The sequence below is a fragment of the Equus asinus genome, chromosome 5 (assembly GCF_041296235.1).
Source record: "Equus asinus isolate D_3611 breed Donkey chromosome 5, EquAss-T2T_v2, whole genome shotgun sequence".
NCBI classification, from domain to species: domain Eukaryota; kingdom Metazoa; phylum Chordata; class Mammalia; order Perissodactyla; family Equidae; genus Equus; species Equus asinus.
Window position 1 is genome coordinate 27,022,754 of NC_091794.1, and position 20,415 is coordinate 27,043,168.

Below are 20,415 nucleotides of genomic sequence, written 5' to 3' on the forward strand. Positions count from 1 at the left end.
TGAAAATTTAAATGAAAAACCATGGATCCTGGTGAAAAATATTTCAGTTGAATAAAAATAAAAATAGATAAAAATGGAAATGTTTCAAGTGAGTGTCATAGAAAGATGATCAAGGAATTAAATTGATTTAGCAGAGTTTGTTCCAGAGAACACATTCTGGATGAAAATTAATGTTGGTATAATTCATTTGAAATGTTTGTATTGAAAACCTCCTTGGGGACGAAATGACAGGGATGAGAATGTCCTCCAGCCCCCTACACTGACTCCTCGTGACCACTGCCCTTGGGAGGTACCCACCAGCTGTCTTGTTAATAACCCCTTTTGCGTTCTGGGACTTGCAATAAACACAATGGCTTGTGGTGTATAAAAGTGAATTTCCCCCTGTTTTGAAAATCGTAATAAGTTCCTGCCTTCCAGAGGTCTGTCCCTTAGACAATGCCTCAAGGGAAATTCATTTGCAAGTCTCCCTACACTCTGGAAAATGATTTGTCTGGTCAGATCCCTGGATTTCATATAAAGACACTGGGGTTGTCTTTTGCAATTTTTCTCCCACCTTGGGTTAACTTTTCCTCTGGGCCTTTCTGTTCTGAGAACGTTCCCTTTGACGGAGAAAACAGAAGCAAAATACAAATTGAGTTCTGCTTTCTCTTTGTCACCCACCAACATGACAGCATTGACCACAAACAGCGTATCCCTTTTTTGCTCTGAATATGACTTTATGAAGCCCTTTACAGGCCTTGGTTCATGTGAGGCTTTCACTTTCTCAAAAGGACTTTAGGCATCTGTTCCACCTTCTTAGGTTCATCAGTGGTTACGCACCCCTCTGTCCATCTTAGGCTTACTTCCTCTTACAATTAAATAGCAAACATATATGTAACTGTATGGTTTCTTTAAGTCCCTTCTCCGTTTTCACTGACTTGAGATTTCACAGGTAAAAATGAATGTCCTTGAGAAGTTACCAAATTCTTGAGAGTCTTTCTAGAGTCTCAAGCCATGGTATTTTCTTGTAATTGTTAAAATCTGGGGAACACATCTAACTGTGCCCTACCGTTTCTCTCACCGTGACAAACTTCAAGAAGACACAGCTGCTTTCTCCCAAGGTTCCTGTCACTTCCACTCTGCCAACCAATTCCTCCTTTTGGCCAAATTTAGGTTCAGAGTGGCAGTTCCCCTTATTACTTCCTCTACTCTCTGGAAGATGAAATTGTCAGCAAGCAATGTTAATAGCTGAGTTCTACTGAGCTCTTGCTGTGTGAAAGGCACCTTTCCCCATGAGGAAGCTGAGGCCCAGAGAAGCTAAGTATTTGCTCAAGTTTATCCATCTGGCAGATGGTGGAGCATGGATGTTAGAGCCAGATTCTGACTCCAGAGCCCAAGTTCTGTCTCTGGTTAAGAGCTCATCAGGCGGTCTAGCCAGACCCTCTTCCAGCACGCCCCAGGATGTCGAGACCTCCCGTCAGCATCTCCCTGCCTCTGGGCTGCTTTTGTAATGGAGAGGCCGTGGTCCGTTTCCTGCACCTGGTTGTGAGAGCTGTGGTCATGCCCACCACAATATCCTTTCTGGATCTCTCCTCTCCTTCCAACCTCAGCTTTTGATCCTTGTGACCTACAACCTGACACCCTCTCCATTCCTAGCAGAGTTTCCTTGGTTCCCTCCCAGATGTCTTCATCCTCTCCCCTGACAGGTCACACAGAGAGGCTTTTCTGAAACAGCTTCGCCACCTCCTGCTCGTGGACCATCGTGTACTCCCTACAGACACGGCAGGCGAAAAGATAATGGTGGCAACCTCTGGGGGCCACTTGAGGTTAGTGGTGGGTTCCCAAGTAGGATGGTTATTCCTTGTGGATCCTCCTCTAAACAGTTGTTATTTTTTTTCCCTAAAGTTAGATAAGTTTCGGGAATGCTGCACCTTTTGGGTTTCTTAAGTAATCTTGTTTGAATTAAATTGCTGCCCGAGCCTGCTTTCTTTTCTATTGTCATTGGGCGTATTCCTGACTTTACCTCAAGTAATAAGAACACCAAGGGCTTACAGGATTAACTATTTAATTTTTCAGAACACTTCTATGAAGTAAGTACTATTATTATGAACATTTTACAAGTGAGGGAACTGAGGCACAGAGCAGCTACACAACTACTGAGTAGCTCATTTCTGCCAGTAATCGTCCACTTTGTACCTAAACTAGAACAAAGCCTCTAAGAATCCGTTTCTTTCACAAACTTTCTGTTAATTATTTTCAGATAATTCGTATGATTGAAAGGATCCTATGATTGAAAGAAGAATCCTTTCATGAGATGATTTTAATTCAGATGATCAAATTTAACTGATAAACGACTGTGAGCTTAGAAAGTGTTATTTTCCTGTCAATAATTCCAACTGTAACATTAGTTATTATAATTAGACAGAATTGTAATTTCAGAATGGTTTAAATAGTAATTAGAACCCAAATTGCAAGTATTTATATCACATAATCATAAGCCGATTCATATTCTCACTTCTTATTTTTAAGTTTGGTCTGAGGTTATTTCACCCATAAAAATGTATTGTTTATTCACGTTTCCACTAACATTTTTGGCATGTCTTAAATATTTCAGTTCTTCCCATATTATTCTCAAGTTTTGGCTAACATTTAACTCCTGTTCTTTTGTGTGTTTCCACGCCTAACTTATCCTAAAGCACACCCACCAAAACACATCACTTCAGAATATCAGCTACTACTGTCTGTCTCTGAAAAGAATTCTGTCACTCTGTCACTCAAGTGACTCAGCTCCCTCTAGGGTCGTGGACTGTAATTTTTGACTTGTGCCAATTGAATTGCAGTCCCGGTTTCCCCGGGGTCCAGCACGTTTACTCAGAGCTGCAGGTAATGTGGTCTGGCTCTAACAAGACGTTGCTGTCATTGCTTTCTGCTAATTCCAGGAAAAGTCCTATTTTACCTTTTTAAATCACAGTGCCTCCTTACTTCCCCTGCCTGTCCTCCTTTGTCCATCACCTCTTTCAACTCCAAGAGTTTTTTTGTATTTTTCTTTTCCCAGGTGGAGAATGAGTCAGGGATCTTGACTGTAGGCAACAGAACTGATTCTGGCTCACTTGACCAGGAAAGGAATCCTAGGAAGGATAGTAGGTAGATGTCAATGTGAAAGCTGGAGATCCAGTTGGGCAAATGGGCAGCATCAAGGGGAGATGGGCAGCTGTAAGTACAGCCATGGCCTCGCCACAGGGACAGCCTAGTTGAAAGGCTTTGCCACTGTGGCTGCTGAACGCTCTCCCTGGCACTTCTGCCACCACTGCGCCAGATATTAGAGGCTGCTGCTGCCGCCTCTGGAGCAGCCAGCTTCTTTGCATCACTTGCTCCAGATCCGTGGTTCTTAGCACAGATTCAGATGGTTGAGTCTGGATCATGCAATCCTACCCTAATTTCCAAGGGGTGGGGCTCAGTTTCCCACCATGACCATACAAGGAAACATTCCCCTAAACAGGAAGGGGGTTTGGATGCTGATCACCCCTCAAAAACAACCCAGCTAATATTGACTATTATAGATCCAAGCCCTAGGATAAAAACAAACAGATAAAGGCATTAATTTCTACTCTCAAAGGGTTGTGCGCCCCTTTCTCTATAACTAGGATTACTAGCTGCCCGGAGTCTTCTGATGTATAATAATACATAATTAACATATATTTAAATTTATAAATATTTATATATTTATATTTTTGTATTTTATTATCTTTATGTTATTATTATAAGTATATAACATATAATAATAAAATAGTATAGTTTACAATAATTAATACATGTTAATCATCTCCTTAGCAACCATCTCCAACATAAAATTAAGGGTAATTGTTTTTCATTTTTTAATTTTTTTTAATAGATTTTATTTTTTTTCTTTTTCTCCCCAAAGCCTTCTGGTACCTAGTTGTATATTCTTCGTTGTGGGTCCTTCTAGTTGTGGTATGTGGGACGCCGCCTCAGCATGGTTTGATAAGCAGTGTCATGTCCGCGCCCAGGATTCAAACCAACGAAACACTGGGCCGCCTGCAGCGGAGCACACAGACTTAACCACTAGGCCACGGGGCCAGCCCCGGGTAATTGTATTTTAAATAAGAAACCTATAACTTCAAAATCTTCAAAACATAACATTTAAAAACATTTTAACAGGTTTGATAGAGCGAGTTCAATAGCAGTGAAATATTTTTACTCTGAAAAGCTAAATATATATACATGAAACACTCAACAGCTGTGGAGAAACTGCAAATTCAAGCTATCATGGCCAAAATGCTATGCCACTCCGTCACTTCGGAGAAGGTTTTCAAGCTTTAAGACGTTGACACTTGCTCTAGCATCCCATCTGCTTTAGAGAGCAATGCTTAAGAAACAAGACGTTTTACATAGAAATATTTCCAGATAACCGGAAAGTATAAATTTAAGCACTAAGTTTTTTCATTCTGATTTTTAAAAACTTCTTAAGCAAATCATCTACTTCCCTTTCTTATACAAGAAACTTAAGTCTACAGATTCCATTTTTTTCCTGGTTTTATTTATTTTTATTTAAAAGCTTTGTTGAGGTATAACTCACAGGACACACACATATTAAGCGTATGATTCAATGTCTTTTTTAAAGCATGTGCACAGAGTACAACCATCACCACAATCAATTTTAGAACATTTTCATGACTTCAAAAGGAAACTCCATACCCATTAGCAGTCTCTCCCTAACTTTCCCCAAACCCTCAGACCGAGGGAACCACTAACCTTTCTGTTTCTATAGATTTGCTTACTCTGGACATTTCATATAAATAGAATCATGTAATAAGTGATCTTTTATGACTGGCTCCTTTCACTTAGTGTAACCTTTTCAAGGTTCATCCATGTTGTATCATGTGTCAGTACTTCATTCCTTTTTATGGCTGAATAATATTCCATTGTATGGATAGACCACATTTTGTTTATCCATTCATCCCTCAATGGATATTGGGGTTGTTTTCATTTTTTGGCTATCATCAATAATGCCACTATGAAATTCGTGTACAAGTTTTTGTGTGGACATGTGTATTCATTTCTTTTGAGTGCCTGGGAATGGAATGGCTGGGTTATATAATAACTCCATGTTTATCCTTTTGAGGAACCATCAGACTATTTTCCAAAGTTTCTGCCCCATTTTACATTCTTGTCAGTGGTATGTGAGGGTCCCACTTTCTCTGCATCTTCGCCAGTACTTGTTATCTGTCTTTTTTATTTTAGCCATCCTTGTGGGTGTGAAGTGGTATCTCATCGTGGTTTTGAGTTGCATTTCCCTGATGACAAAGGATGTTGAGCATCTCTTCATGTGCTTATCAGCCATTTGCATGTTTCTTGGAGAAATGTGTGTTCATATCCTTTGCGCTTTTTAATTGGGTTATCTGTCTTTTTATTATTGAGTTCTAAGAACTCTTTACATGAGTTAGTCCATTCTTGATGACTTAGAGCCTTCTTATGAGCATCAGTGGCTGAGGTTCACTGAGATACGGAGGGGCTCTCGTGGGTTATAGACCCGAGCAGGGCTGTCTACCCTATGCTAAAAGGCAACACGATGCTGTCAGGCAGAACTAAAAAGCAGTTATATGAGCATGTCCTCATATATTTGTGTAGATCTTTTTTCTTACTCTCTGCTATCATCCCTTGTTCTCACAGCTCTAAATATTTCTTATTACTCTAGGTAGAGGCCAAGGATGACTCAGCTTATCCCATGAATGAGGTGCCTGGGCTTTCAGACAGCTTGCTGCAGTGTTTTGGGTAATTATAGTTGCCAGGAATCTGATTTCTGGAAGAATTAGGTGGCATTTTACGTAAGAAGAGATAGTAAATTGAATAAGATGGGATTAATGGGGGCAGGTTTTGAGGAGATGAGTCTTTCGTGAAATCCCCGAGAACATAGTTACGATAACCTGGCAGAGAAGAGGAGATTCCTGTTGGAGGGAATTTGCAAGATGTGTGTGGGAAACGCGTCGTTGGTGTGACTGATCTGGTAACTATGGCGAGTGGCAATGAAGAGACAGAATCTCCTTCAGAGCGGTGAAGAGTCTAAATGCAGCCTTTGAACTCAGTGCTAGGCTGATAACAATTGGTTCTGATGGGCCAATCTTCCTCTGGTTTGCTGGTGTGAGAAAAAAAAAAATCACTCTTCCCCGTTTCTGCCTTACAAGCCTCCCCCACCACCGCAGACTCCACCCTGCTCCCAGCTTGTGGCTAAACTGCCCAACTGCCAATTAAAACCCACACTTCCCAGCATGCCTTGCACCACCCAGAAGCCCCAGTCCCCACCATTCACTCTGCTCCCCAGCTGAAGGCGGCTCTAGCAAGTCACCTTCCAGATCCGGGGCTCCCACCGCAGGGCCACTCGCTCTCAAGGGGCCTCTCCCTCTACCTCCCTTCACTGTGGCTGAACCTGCTACCACTTGACAGCAAACCACACTTGATGCAGGAACAGGAAGGAGAAGGGGGCCCACTGCCCTGGGCCTCTGCAAAATCAACGAGGTTGTGCTCCTTCTCCCACAGCAAGCTGCTTCTGAGCCGTGCACCCTTTTTCTTGTCTCCCAGTGTGTCAGGAAGCCCCACACGGGCCGCTCTGGAGATCTTCCCCTTGACGCGTAGAGCTTCTGAGGGTAGGTGGATCTGAAGTGAATTTGGGAGCTTTTGACTTGTGCTTTGTGGCAGTTTGCACCTCGCCCCACGGCCAAGGCGTCTCTGGTCTCAGTCACCAACACTTCCTCCTCCCTCCTGCACTCCCTCACTTCTTAGGAACCTGCTCCTGGTGCTAGCTGACTCCAGGCCTGCACCTATCCCTGTTGAGGGATCCCACCACCACTTTTTTGCTTCTTTGGCCCCCCTGAGCAGCTAGAACTTTGCCTCATGGTTATGTCTTTCATTCTGCTGCCTTCTAGAATGTCACAGCTGTTGGGAAACACAGTCAGGCTGTGGAACAAGCCAGGCTTCAAAGCCTGATATGAGTCCACAATTCTGAAATCCAACAAGCTCTGAAAACCAAAGGCTTTTTTGGTGAGTTTGGCACAATCTCATTTGGCTGCAAAACCTGACCTGGACTGACAAAGACCTATTTTGGCCACTCTATCTTTTGCCCACTTAATGTGAACATTTATGTTTGTGGCCAAAATATTAATGTGTTGATTTTGGGGTGTGGTTCTAGACCCTGCTGGAGGAATTATGTAATTTATGGCCTATGTATCAGGTTACCTTTGTAAACCATGAAATATTGTTATTTTTGAAACACTTCTGGCCCCAAACTTTAGGATAAGGGATTTTGGGCCACACAAAAGAAGACTGGATAATTAATTATAGGCATCCAAGTGACAGAATAATATAGAGCTAGTCAAAATCATGTCATGAAAATTTAAGGACTTAGGGAAAAAATTCCAATATATTGTTATAAATTATGTATGTAAACTTACAAAAGACTGTGTGAAATCTGATCTTAACTTTATTTTAAAAAACCCCAAACATATTACATATGCCTACAAAAACCTTGGAGTGCAATACACCATGATGTTAACAATGAATTTTCTCTGACTTGTGGGTCTGTGGTTGGTTTTCTTCTTTTTACCCTTCTTTTCAGTGTCTATGTAATATTTTTATAGTCAGAAATTTTTTTAAAAAACCAGTAACTGTTGCTAAAAACAAGTTGGTACTGACACTTCCTACCGTGTGGCCCTGGGCAAATCTTGTGATCAATCTGAGCCTAATTTTCTGTTCTGCAAATTGAGACTATTAGTACCTACTTAACTGAGTCATTGAGGGATAATGAATGTACCTGGGCTATGATTAGCTATGACCATATGTACTGGCCCATGTCAAGGTCTGCTGTCCTCTTCCAGGCCTGGGCTGCCCACTGACATTACACAAGAGTCGGGGACAGCCGAGTCCTCCCCATGTTGCCTGCTATGGGTTCTTGTAAACACAGATGATCAACAGTCCTTTCAGGTCTGTCTTGCCCTGTCCCCATCACACTGCCTTGATTTCTGCCACATGCGGAAGACTCGCCGAGGCCAATCTCCACTTAAGGACTTGACCCCATCTCTTCTCGTCTCTCCCTGACCTGTTCTGCCAAGGAAAATAGTTTTATTTATACAGCACTGCACAGTTTACAAAGGATACTCACACACTAATATTTCCCTTCATTACCTTATTTCTTGTGAAAGCAGTTGTTCCTCTCTCTGTTTAATTCTGTAACCCCAGTCACTAATTAACTATCATGTGTCAATATGGCTCCTGACCCCAGCACTCTACCAGAACTGCTTTTTTTTTGGCAGGGAAAGATTCACCCTGAGCTAACATCTGTTGCCAATCTTCCTCCTTTTTTTTTCCTCCCAAATCCCCAATACATGGTTGTATATCCTTAGTTGTACGTCCTTCTAGTTCTTCTATATGAGCTGCTGCCACAGCATGGCAACTGACAGATGGCTGGTGTGGTTCTGTGACTGGGAAACAAACCCGGGCCACGGAAGTGGTGAGTGCTGAACTTTAACCACTAGACTCACAGGGCTGGCTCTTGAACTGCTCTTTTTTTAAGGTCACTCATTCACTCACTCATATCGTCCACATAAGTTTATAAGCACCTCATGTGTGTCAGGCTCTGGGATAGAGCAGTGAATAAACAAAGTTCTTTCTCTCAGGAGCACACCATCTAGTTGGGGAGGCTGACAGTTAGCAAGTAAGTATATAATAAGATATCAGACAGTGACATGAATGAAAAAATTTTGTGAAGAGTGGCCAGCATGCTGGTGTAGTGGTTGTTTGTGTACTCCACTTCAGTGACCCAGGATTCGATGGTTCAGATCCCAGGCACGAACCTACACACTGCTTGTCAAGCCACCTAACATCTGTGCCAATCTTCCTCAAGCAAAAAAGAGGAAGATTGGCAGCAAGATGTTAGCTCAGGGTCAATCTTCCTCACCAAAAAAAAAAAAAAAAACAAAAAAAAAGAATGAAAGAAAGAAAAAGTAAAGCAAGGGAAAAGAAAGTGATGGAGAGGTGCTATTTTAGATGATGTGGTCAGGGGAGCCTTCTTTGAGGAGGTGACATTTGAGCAGAGGCCTAAAGGAAGTTAGGGAGTGAGCTGTATGGATATCTGAGAGAGAGGGAGATCATTCTGGGCCTAGGAAAGAGCAAATGGCAAAAGTCCTGAGACAGAAGCCTGTTTCGCTTAACAGAGGAGCTGGAGGAGAACTTCATGCTTTGGGTGGAATGAGTGAAGAGGAAAGTGGTAGGGAAGTCAGACGGAGCAGAGAGGGGACTAGATCAGGCAGGGCCCTGAGCCCATGGTAAGGACTCAGATTTATACTCATCAGTTATGAAAAAGGACTTCTCAAGGACCAACAAATGACTTTTCCCAAGTCATTTGGCAAGTGACTTAGACCAGGTGACTCTAGAGCAAATGATACTTTAATCTTCATTTTAGAAACCTTTCTTGAGCACTGACGAGGTCATAGACTAGGTTTTGATGGGGATACATACAAATGTTTAAAACCATAGTTCCTGCCTGCCAAGACTCAGTGCCCTTGGGGAAAGACAGAACTGTAACACATGAATGATGATGGCAGCACTGGGCAGAACCGTGAACAGGTCTTGTGGAGACACAGAGATGCCATCATCTCTCTTACAGGCTCTAGTCCTTGACAGGCCTCACCCCAAGTCATCATCTTCCTCATCTCTTCTTCAGACTTCAACCCCGCATCCAGGCCCATGTTGTGAGGATCCAGTCAGATGCCACCTCTTCCAGAAAGCTTTCCTGGAAGTCTCCCACCAGTTGCGCGCTCTTCCTCCCATGATTCTCCCAGTACCTCCTTTCTGTTTTTCCATGATTCCCTTCCATTCTGCCCTAACTGGACCACTGTTTGTTGGGTGTGCCTCTTCCTGTCCATTGCCCACAGCCAGTTATGCCTCGATGCTGACAGGTTACGTCTGCAAGCATCTTGTTGTCTTTGCATAACATGAAATCTTTGCTCATATGTTGATACTGTCAGTGTTTCCAGAAAAGGAAGAGGCAGGGTCCCCACAGAGGTCAGTCACTGGAATTAGTGGCTGAGGGAGGCCATCGGCTCATTATCCTGGGAGAGCTTTGTGAACTGCCCAAGTGCCCACCTGCCTGGGCAACAGGAGCAAGAGGAGCTGAGCTCAGGATTGGAGACCCTCCCTCCCCAAGACGGTTAGAGGAGAGGAGGAAACCTGCCAGGAAGGACCTTCAGCCAAACCACCCTCACTTGCCCTCAGTCTTTGCACTGACCCCTCAGCTTTTCCAGGACGGGCATCATGAGGGGTTGAGCAGTACCAATGTGGGTGGTGGCCTCTCCCCTTTCCGTTTTTGATTTTTGGTTCTTAAAAACTACATTCCAAATGAGGGAAATGAAACTACTGAAGACTCTCCCCCAGCAGCCAGCTGACGTGGGGCAAGAGAACAATTCCTAGTTAAGGCCCCAAAGGAAATCCCCTCCCTGTCATGTGCTGGTGCCGGGAAAAGTGGGGGAGGCGCTCATTCACGGGCGGGCCAGGCCCAGCCATTGAGATGAAGGGCCGGAGGGAAGGGCTGCCCTGTCTGTGGCCAGGGGCTGAGAACCAAGGCAGAGTGGAAAACATCACCGTGAAAGGGAGAGGACCAAGATCTTGGACCTAGGGTGACCTGCCAGTTCCAGAGGCAGACCCCACCACTGCATTGTGGGGACAACGGATTGTCCTCTTCTCTCACAGGCCCATCTGGAGGAGGGAAGCCGACTCTTGTTTCTCCCACTGAATCCCTTGCACACTTTGCCCCCCGACTTGGATGTGTCTCCCTTCACAGTCTCTGCTGTAGGTCTCCCCACCCCCTAGTCCTGAATTGTGTCTGGTCATCATGTGGAAAAGCACCGGGAGGGGAGGCAGAAGCCAAAGTTCCTTTGACCTCTTTGGGAGACTGAAAAGTTCTACCGTGACACACCATTATGAAGCTTAGTCTAAGACAGAAAAAAAAACCCTCAGGAGGCCATACCTAGAGAATCAGACAGGTGCGTTTATTGCCTTCCTTTCTTCTTCCTTCTCTTCCCTCCTTCCTTCTTTGAGCAAATATTTACTGAGCCCCTTTGTGTACATGGGGCAATAGACACAGGACCTCTTCCCTCAAGAAGTTTATGGCACAGTTCAGGAAAGAAAACAGAAATCCTAAAAGTAAAATCACAATACAAAAGATGTCATGAGGCCCATGGATATTGTAGATACTTGGTACCACATGTTCAGAGGAAGAGGTGGAGATCTCGCCGGGGAGGCTCCATAGAGTGGGGGAGCCCAAGCCACGCCTTCGGGATGGGGAGAGTTGGGGTAGGCAGAGGAGATGCCACAGAAGCAAGGGAAACTCTGACAGAGCAAGAGTGGGGAGCATTTTTTCTGTGTTTAAGGAAATTATGAGCAGGTAACACCGGATGAAACTCACTTCTGGACAACGTGTTGAAATGTGGAGGTAACAATGAAGAAAGGCTGGAGGCAAGATCAAGCTGAATGAGGCATCTAGACTGTCTGCTCCACTGGGAAGTGCCCAGCTCCTTGCTTCCACCTCAGATCTCCTCAGAGATCAAGATGTGCTGTTTGACACTAAAGTTGGCATTGTTACAGTTGCACGGGGGTGGGTACAAACTCCACAACACGTGGAGCAGGCTCAAAGAAAGAGGCACACAGTCCCCCAGATTCTCACCATCCTGTGAGGGATGTGCTCAGTCAGGACAGGGCTGGATGCACCACGGGTTCTGTTCCAGAGGAAGTTCCCTGATCTCTTTTGCCTTGAGCAGCATGGATGGAAGGGGGTCCAGAGCACCCAACCAAGACGGAGAATCCTGAACTGTGCAGTCAGGGGTGCAACCTGGCTGGCATGAAAAATGTTGTGTTTTCAGCTGCAAATCAGCACTGGTTTCTGCTGGAAGTCTTAGGTCCTCTGTGCTGAGCCAGCTTGCTGCTAGACTAGACAGAGAGCTGTTGGCACCATTTACCAACAAACCAGCTTGTCTCCACGCATCTATCAAGACCATTAGTTTTCTGTTTTTTGGAGAGGTAGCAGCTGCTTTTCTCAACAGAAAATCTATAGAGAATGTAAAGCATGTAAAAGTGGAATTGCTTGGCCTAAGGAGGGGATGCAGTGCTGGAGTCCCACCCAGGTCCTCAGGCAGCACTGAGGCGCCCCTGAACCTGCTGGACCTGGTTTTAAACTGCTGATCCAGGTAAGAGAGGTGATGGCAGGCCATGGAAGGGCTTTAAGCAGGGAGTGAGATTATCCAATATTTTTAGAAAGATGCCCGTGGCCACTGGGTGGAATCTACATTGGCGGCAGGAAGCCCAGTTTAAGGAGGCTTCTGAAATGGCCCAGATATGCATTGATAAAGGATAAAGAGTAGGTTTGGATTCAAGAGACATTAGAATTAGTTAGAATCAGCAGGAATGAGTGACCAATAGGACGTGAGAGGTGGGGTCTGTGAGGCATGCCATAAATAGTGACAGCCAAATGGAGGGAAACCAGCTAGAACAAAGGATAAGAGTTCAGTTTAGGATATGTTGTGTTGTGGCCACTCTGGGACATGTAGGAGTTGACTGACTAGTAAACAGTTAAAAACATAAGTCTGAATCTTCTCTCTTGGGAGAGAATGTTGGAGCTGGAGATTAAAATTTGGGAGTTATCAACACATTGGTAGACATAAAAGATATGGGAGTAAAAAATGTGTATACCATGAGAAGAAAAAGCCCTGAAAGAGAACCTTCATTTGTGACAATCTGGCTTTTCTTTTTCTTTTTTCTTTTTTTGTAAGGAAGATTGGCCCTGAGCTAATATCTGTCGCCAATCTTCCTCTTTTCACTTGAGGAAGATGGTTGCTGAGCGAACATCTGTGCTAACTTTCTTCCATTTTATGTGGCACACGGACACAGCATGGCATGACGAGCAGTGCTAGGTCCACACCTGGGATCCAAACCTGTGAACCCTGGGCCACCAAAGTGGAGCACACGAGCTTAACCACTATACCATGGGGCCAGCCCCTGGCTTGCATTTAGTTTTTCCAGTAATGTCAGCATTATTACCATTACAAATGAATATTTTAGGGAGCAGAGACAATGTGCTGGATGTTCAGAGCAGGAAGGACTTGCTCCTGTCCTCTTAGGATGGACGTGCCATGGATAACAATGCTGGAGAGGTATGAAGAGGGAGGCATAAGCAGACTCTGAACTCATCTCCTCCCACAGACACAACAAATTTACAGCTACTCTGGGAAGAATTACTCCTGAGAGAGAACTGAAAACTGGCTAAGAAGAACCCCTGAAACAAGGGACAGTCTTGACTGAGGTGGAAGAGGCAGAAATTCCTTTCTGGAGAGAAAAAAAGCCAGCTTCACAAGCCGTGGCATCTCATGGCTGGCCGGGAGCAATCCTAAGGTATGCAGCCTTCCCTGAAGGAACAGAGGAGCTGAATGGGGGAGTGTTACCACTATAACATCATTTGGGCTCAGTACAACCAAGACAAGTCTCATAATATCTGGATTTGCTGGTTACTACAACAATGGGGAATATCCCTAGAAAAGCGATCAGACCCAAGGGAAAAAAGCCAGCTCTTAAAGGGCCCATGCACAAAATCACGCATTTCAGAAAGCAACCTAAAATCACCGGAAAGAAAGGTGCACAGTCCTTTGGTGAAAAGAGACTTACCTGATAGGCTCTGGCTGCATCTCAGTAAGAGGTGAGACCTCTCCAGGGACTGAGACATTGGTGGCAGCCATTATCGTGACCTAGTACAGGTGAGCTGACACAGACCTGCCAGACAACATTGGAGTTCTTCCCCTGGCCTATTAGCCTGGGAGTCTGCCCCACCCATTAGAAGACTGATTTAATCCAGCTCAGCCAGGGCAGGCAGCCTGCCCTAGAGACTAGCCCCACCCAACAGCAAGCCCTCAGGCAACTTGTGGGCCTCCTTAGGCTGGGTGCCTGGATCCTCTGCAGTCAGGTGAGTGGGTCCACCTCTGTGGGGCAGGGCATGTGTGAGGAGCAGGTGGAATGTGTGGGGTGCTGGTAGAGTGTGTGGGGCCTCTGCAGTAGGGAGACTGGTTCTGATTCAGAGGATCAGGGCATGCACATGGGGCAGTCAGTGTGTGTGGCCCTATGGGAGGTGGGGCTTGTCATCTGCAGAAGACTTGTGATTCTTAAATAGCCACATAGGGGGTTGGCCCCACCTTCCAAAGCCTGAAACAATTGGGTACTCCTGTGCCTGAGGCCAGCCCCACTCAGCTGCAATCCTGAGAGAGCTGACAACAGGCTTGCAGGCTGGAAGCCTATAGCAATTGTAAGCCCCTGAGCCTAGCAACCAGCCACACTGGAGGCCTACTCACTTAACAGAAAAACTGCAACAAGATTGTGCTATTAGACCTTGAAGCCAACTGTGCTGGGGTTCCCCACACCCAGTAAAGTGACTGAAGGATCCATAGCAGCCATATACGACTGTGCATTACAACCAGCCAACAAGAAGGACAGCTTAGCCTCCCTGGGCACCTGCAGCAAGAACAACCCTGCCACAACAGAAGGACACATGTAGCCCACACAGGCATCACTCCTGGAACATTTGGAAATGGTGAAGAGAGGGAAGCATAGTGCTGGGCCTCATAAGGCATCTTGTACATAAGGCCACCTCTCCAAGATCAGGAGACATAGCTGACCCACCTAATATACAGATATAAGCACAGAGAAAGAGGCAAAATTAGGAGGCAAAAGAATATGTTCCAAGTAAAGGAACAGGACAAAAACCCAGAAAAAGACCTAAGTGAAACAGAAACAATCTACTTGACAAAAAATTCAAACAAAAAGTCATAAGCATGCTCACTGACCTTGAGAGAAGAATGGATGAACTCAGTGAGAACTTCAACAAAGAAGTGGAAAATATAAAAAAGAACTAATCAGAAATGAATAATACAATACTGGAAATGAAAAATTCACTGGAGGGACTCAATAGCAGAGTAGATGATACAGAAGAATGGATCAGTGAGCTGAGTGAAAGACTAGAGGAAATCACCCACGCTGAACAGATAAAAGAAAAAAGAATTAAAAAGAATGAGAACAATCTAAGGGACCTCTGGGACAACATCAAGCACACTAATATCCGTATTATAGGTGTCCCAGAAGAAGAAGAGAGAGACAAAGGGGCAGAGAATCTATCTGAAGAAATAACAGCTGAAAATTTTCTTAACCTAAGGAAGGAAACAGATGTCCAGGTACAGGAAGCACAGAGAGCACCAAACAAGAGAAACTCAAAGAGGTCCACACCAAGACACATTATAATTAAAATGCCAAGAATTAAAAATAAAGAGAGAAACCTGAAAGCTGCAAGAGAAAGGCAATAAGTTACATACAAAGGAAACCCCATAAGGCTATCAGCTGACTTCTCAGCAGAAAACTCACAGGCTAGAAGGGAGTGGCACGATATATTTAAAGTGCTGAAAGGAAAAAACCTACAGTCAAGAATACTCTACTCAGCAAGGTTATCATTCAGAATGGAAGGAGAGATACAGTTTCCCAGAAGAGCAAAAGTTAAAGGAGTTTATCACCAAGAAACCAGTTTTACAAGAAATGCTAAAGGGACTTGTTTAAGTGGGAAAGAGAAGACCAAAAATAGGAACAAGAAAATTATCCAAAAAAAGGCAATAAAATCACTGATAAAGGCAAAAATACAGTAAACATAACAGATCAATCACCTATGATTACATGAAGGTCAAAAGGCAAAAGTACTAAAATTACCTATTTCCATGATAAGAGGGTAACAGACACACACACACAAAAACAGAGGTTAGATACAATATCAAAAACATAAAATGTGGGAGGAAGAGAGTAAAAAAAATAGAGCTTTTAGAAAGAAGTCAAACTAAAGAGACCATCAACTTAATATAGATTTCCATGTATATGGGTTATTATATATGAACCTCATAGTAATCACAAACCAGAAACCTATAATAAATACACAAAAAATTAAGAGAAAGGAACCCAAACATAATACTAAAGAAAGCCATCAAACCACAAGGCAAGAGAGCAAAAGAAGAAAGGAACAGAGAAGAACTAGTAAAACACCCAGAAAAAAGGTAACAAAATGGCAATAAGTACATACTTATCAATAGCTACTTTAAATGTCACTGGGCTAAATGATCCAATCAAAAGGCATAGGGTGGCAGTTTGGATAAAAAAAAAAAACACCCATATACATGCTGCATACAAGGGACACACTTCAGACCTAAAGACACTCACAAATTGAAAGTGAAGGGATGGAAAAGATACTCCGTGCAAGTGGCAATGAAAAGAAAGCTGGGGCAGCAACACTTATATCAACAAAATAGACTTTAAAACAAAAACTGTAACAACAGACAAAGAAGGGTACTACATAATGATAAAGGGAGCAATCCATCTTGTAAATATAACACTTGTAAATAACACTTGTAAATATATAGCACTTGTAAATATCTATGCACCCAACACAGGAGCACCTAAATATATAAAGCAATTATTAACAGACATAAAAGGAGAAATAGACAGTAACACAATAATAGTAGGGGACTTTAACACCCCACTTACACGAATGGATGGATCATCCAAACAGAAGATCAATAAGGAAACATTCGCCTTAAATGACACATTAGACCAGATGGACTTAGTAGATGTATATGGAACATTCCATCCCCAAACCGCAAAATACATGTTCTTTTCAAATGCACATGGAACATTCTCCAGGATTGATCACATATCAGGCCACAAAACAAGTCTCAATAAATTTAAGAAGATTGAAATAATACTAAGCATCTTTTCTGAACATAAAGCTATGAAACTAGAAATCAACTACAGGAAGAGAATCAGAAAAGCAACAAATATGTGGACATTAAACAAAATGCTACTAAACAATGATTGGGTCAATGAGGAAATCAAAGGAGAAATAAAAAAAAAATACCTGGAGACAAATGAAAATGAAAATACGACATGCCAAAATTTATGGGATAAGGGAAAAGCAGTTCTAGGAGGTAAGTGTATAGCAATACAAGCCTACCTCGACAAACAAGAAAAATCTCAAATAAACAATCTAACAGTGCACCTAAAGGAGCTGGAAAAAGAAGAACAAAGCCCAAAATCAGTAGAAGGAAGAAAATAATAAAAATCAGAGCAGAAATAAATGAAATACAGAATTAAAAAACAATAGAAAAAATCAATGAAACCAAGAGCTGGTTCTCTGAAAAGATAAACAAAATCGACAAATCTCTAGCTAGACTCACCAAGAAAAAAAGAGAAAAAATGAGAAATGAAAGAAGAGAAACTACAACAGACACCTTAGAAATACAGAAGATTATAAGAGAATACTATGAAAAGCTATATGCCGACAAATTGGATAATCTAGAAGAAATGGATAAATTCTTAGACTCATACAACCTTCCAAAACTGAATCAAGAAGGAATAGAGAATTTGAATAGACCAATCACCAGTAAGGAGATGGAAACAACAATCAAAATCTCACCAAAAATAACAGTCCAGGACCAGACAGTTCCCCTGGTGAATTCTACAAAACATTCAAAGAAGACTTAACACCTATCCTTCTCAAACTCTTCCAAGAAACCAAAGAGGAGTGGAAGCTTCCTAACTCATTCTACGAAGCCAACATTACTCTGATACCAAAACCAGACAAGGATAACACAAAACAAGAAAATTACAGGCCAATATCACTGATGAACATCAATGCAAAAATCCTCAACAAAATACTAGCAAATTGAATACAACAATGCATTGATTGAGTGGGATTTATTCCAGAGATGCAGGATGGTTCAACATCTGCAAATCAATCAGTGTGATGCACCACATTAACAAAATGAAGGATAAAAATCACAAGATCATCTTGACAGATGCAGAGGAAGCATTTGACAAGATACAGTATCCATTTATGATAAAAACTGAATAAAATGGGTATATAAGAAAAGTATCTCAACATAATAAAGGCCATCTATGACAAACCCACAGCTAGTATCATTCTTATTGGAGAAAAACAGAAAACTATCCCTCTAAGAGCAGGAACCAGACAAGGATGCTCATTCTCACCACTCTTATGTAACATAGTATTGGAGGTCCTAGCCAGAGCAATCAGGCAGGAAAAAGAAATAAAAGGGATCCAAAGTGGAATGGAAGAAGTGAAACTGTCACTATATGCAGATGACATGATTATATACGTAGAACACGGTAAATAATCCACTAAAAAACTTTTAGAAATAATAAATGAATACAGTAAGGTTAGTGGATACAAAATCAACATACAAAATCCATGCATTTCTGTACACTAACAATGAAGTAGTAGAAAGAGAAATTAAGAATACAATCCCATTTACAACTGCAACAAAAAGAATAAAATACCTAGGAGTAAACTAACCAAAGAGGTGAAAGATCTGTACACTGAAATCTATAAAACATTGTTGAAAGAAATTGAAGAAGACACAAAGAAATGGAAAGATATTCCATGCTCTTGGATTGGAAAAATTAACATAGTTAAAATGTCATACTTCCTGAAGCAATCTACAGATTCAATGCAATCCCTATCAAAGTTCCAACAACATTTTTCACAGAAATAGAACAAAGAATCCTAAAATTTGTATGGAACAACAAAAGACCTCGAATAGCCAACAGAACCTGGAGAAAAAAGAACAAAGCTGGAGGTATCACACTCCTTGATTTCAAAATATGCTACAAAGCTATAACAACCAAAACAGCCTGGTACTGGCACAAAAACAGTTACACAGATCAATAGGATAGAATTCAGAGCCCAGAAGTAAAACCACACATCTATGGACAGCTAATTTTCGACAAGGGAGCCAAGAACATACAATGGAGAAAGGAAAGTCTCTTCAATAAGTGGCATTGGGAAAACTGGACAGCCACATGCAAAAGAATGAAAGTAAAATGTTATCTTACACCTTACACAAAAATTAACTCAAAATCATCAGGTCTTGCATGTAAGACCTGAAACCATTAAACTTCTAGAAGAAAACACAGGCTGTATGCTCTTTGACACTGGTCTTAGTAGCATATTTTCAAGTACCACGTCTGACTGGGCAAGGGAAACAACAGAAAAAATTAAAAAATGGGACTACATCAAACTAAAAAGCTTCTGCACAGCAAAGAAAACCATCAATGAAACGAAAAGACAACCTAACAATTGGGAGCAGATATTTGCAAACCATATATCTGATAAGGGGTTAATATCTAAAATATATAACGAACTCATAAATCTCAAGAACAGAAAAACTAACAACTCAATTAAAAAATGGGCAAAAGATCTGAACAGGCATTTCTCCAAAGAAGATATACAGATGGTCAACAGGCACATGAAAGGATGTTCAACATCATTAACTACCAGGGAAATGCAAATCAAAACTGCAATGAGATATCACCTCACTCCCGTCACAATGGCTATAATTAACAAGACAGGAAACAGCAAGTGTTGGAGAGGATGTGGAGAGCAGGGAACTTCTCCTGCGCTGCTGGTGGGAGTGCAAACTGGTGCAGCCACTATGGAAAACAGTATGGAGATTCCTCAAAAATTTAAGAATAGATCTACCATATGATCCAGCTATTCCACTGCTGGGTGTTTATCCAAAGAACATGAAAACACGAACGTGTAAAGACACATGCACCCCTGTGTTCACTGCCATTATTCACAATCATTGCAACATTATTCACAATAGCCAAGACTTGGAAGCAACCTAGGTACCCATCAACGGACGAATGAATAAAGATGATGTGGTATATATACACAATAGAATAGTACTCAGCCATAAGAAACGATGAAATCCAGCCATTTGTGACAACATGGATGGACCTGAGGGTATTATGCCAAGCGAAATAAGTCAGAGGCAGAAAGTCAAATACTGTTATGATCTCACTCATTAAGTAGATGATAAAAACAACAACAAACAATCACATAGAGACAGAGATTGGATTGATGTTTTACCAGAGGAGGACAGGGGGAGATTAGGCACATATGTGTGGTGATGGATGGTAATTAGTCTTTCGGTGGTGAACATGATGTAAGCTACACAGGAATTGAAATATAATGATGTACACCTGAAATTTATATAACAGAAACTAATGTTACTGCAATAAATAAATAAATAATATAATTTTAAAAAGAGTAATAAAACAAAACAAAATAAGAAAAAAAAGGATAACAGTGCTATACAGAATCACAAATCAACAGGCTACAAGAGATTGGAGCTCATCCTGCAGGACACTTCAGCTCTCCAGATCTGACGGGAAGCAGAACTGGAGATCCCTTCTCTGACTACCCTAGTGTGGTTGTCTGCATTACTCATCCGCATGCAGCAAGCACTGCAAATATTTTGCCTTCTCCCCTAGATG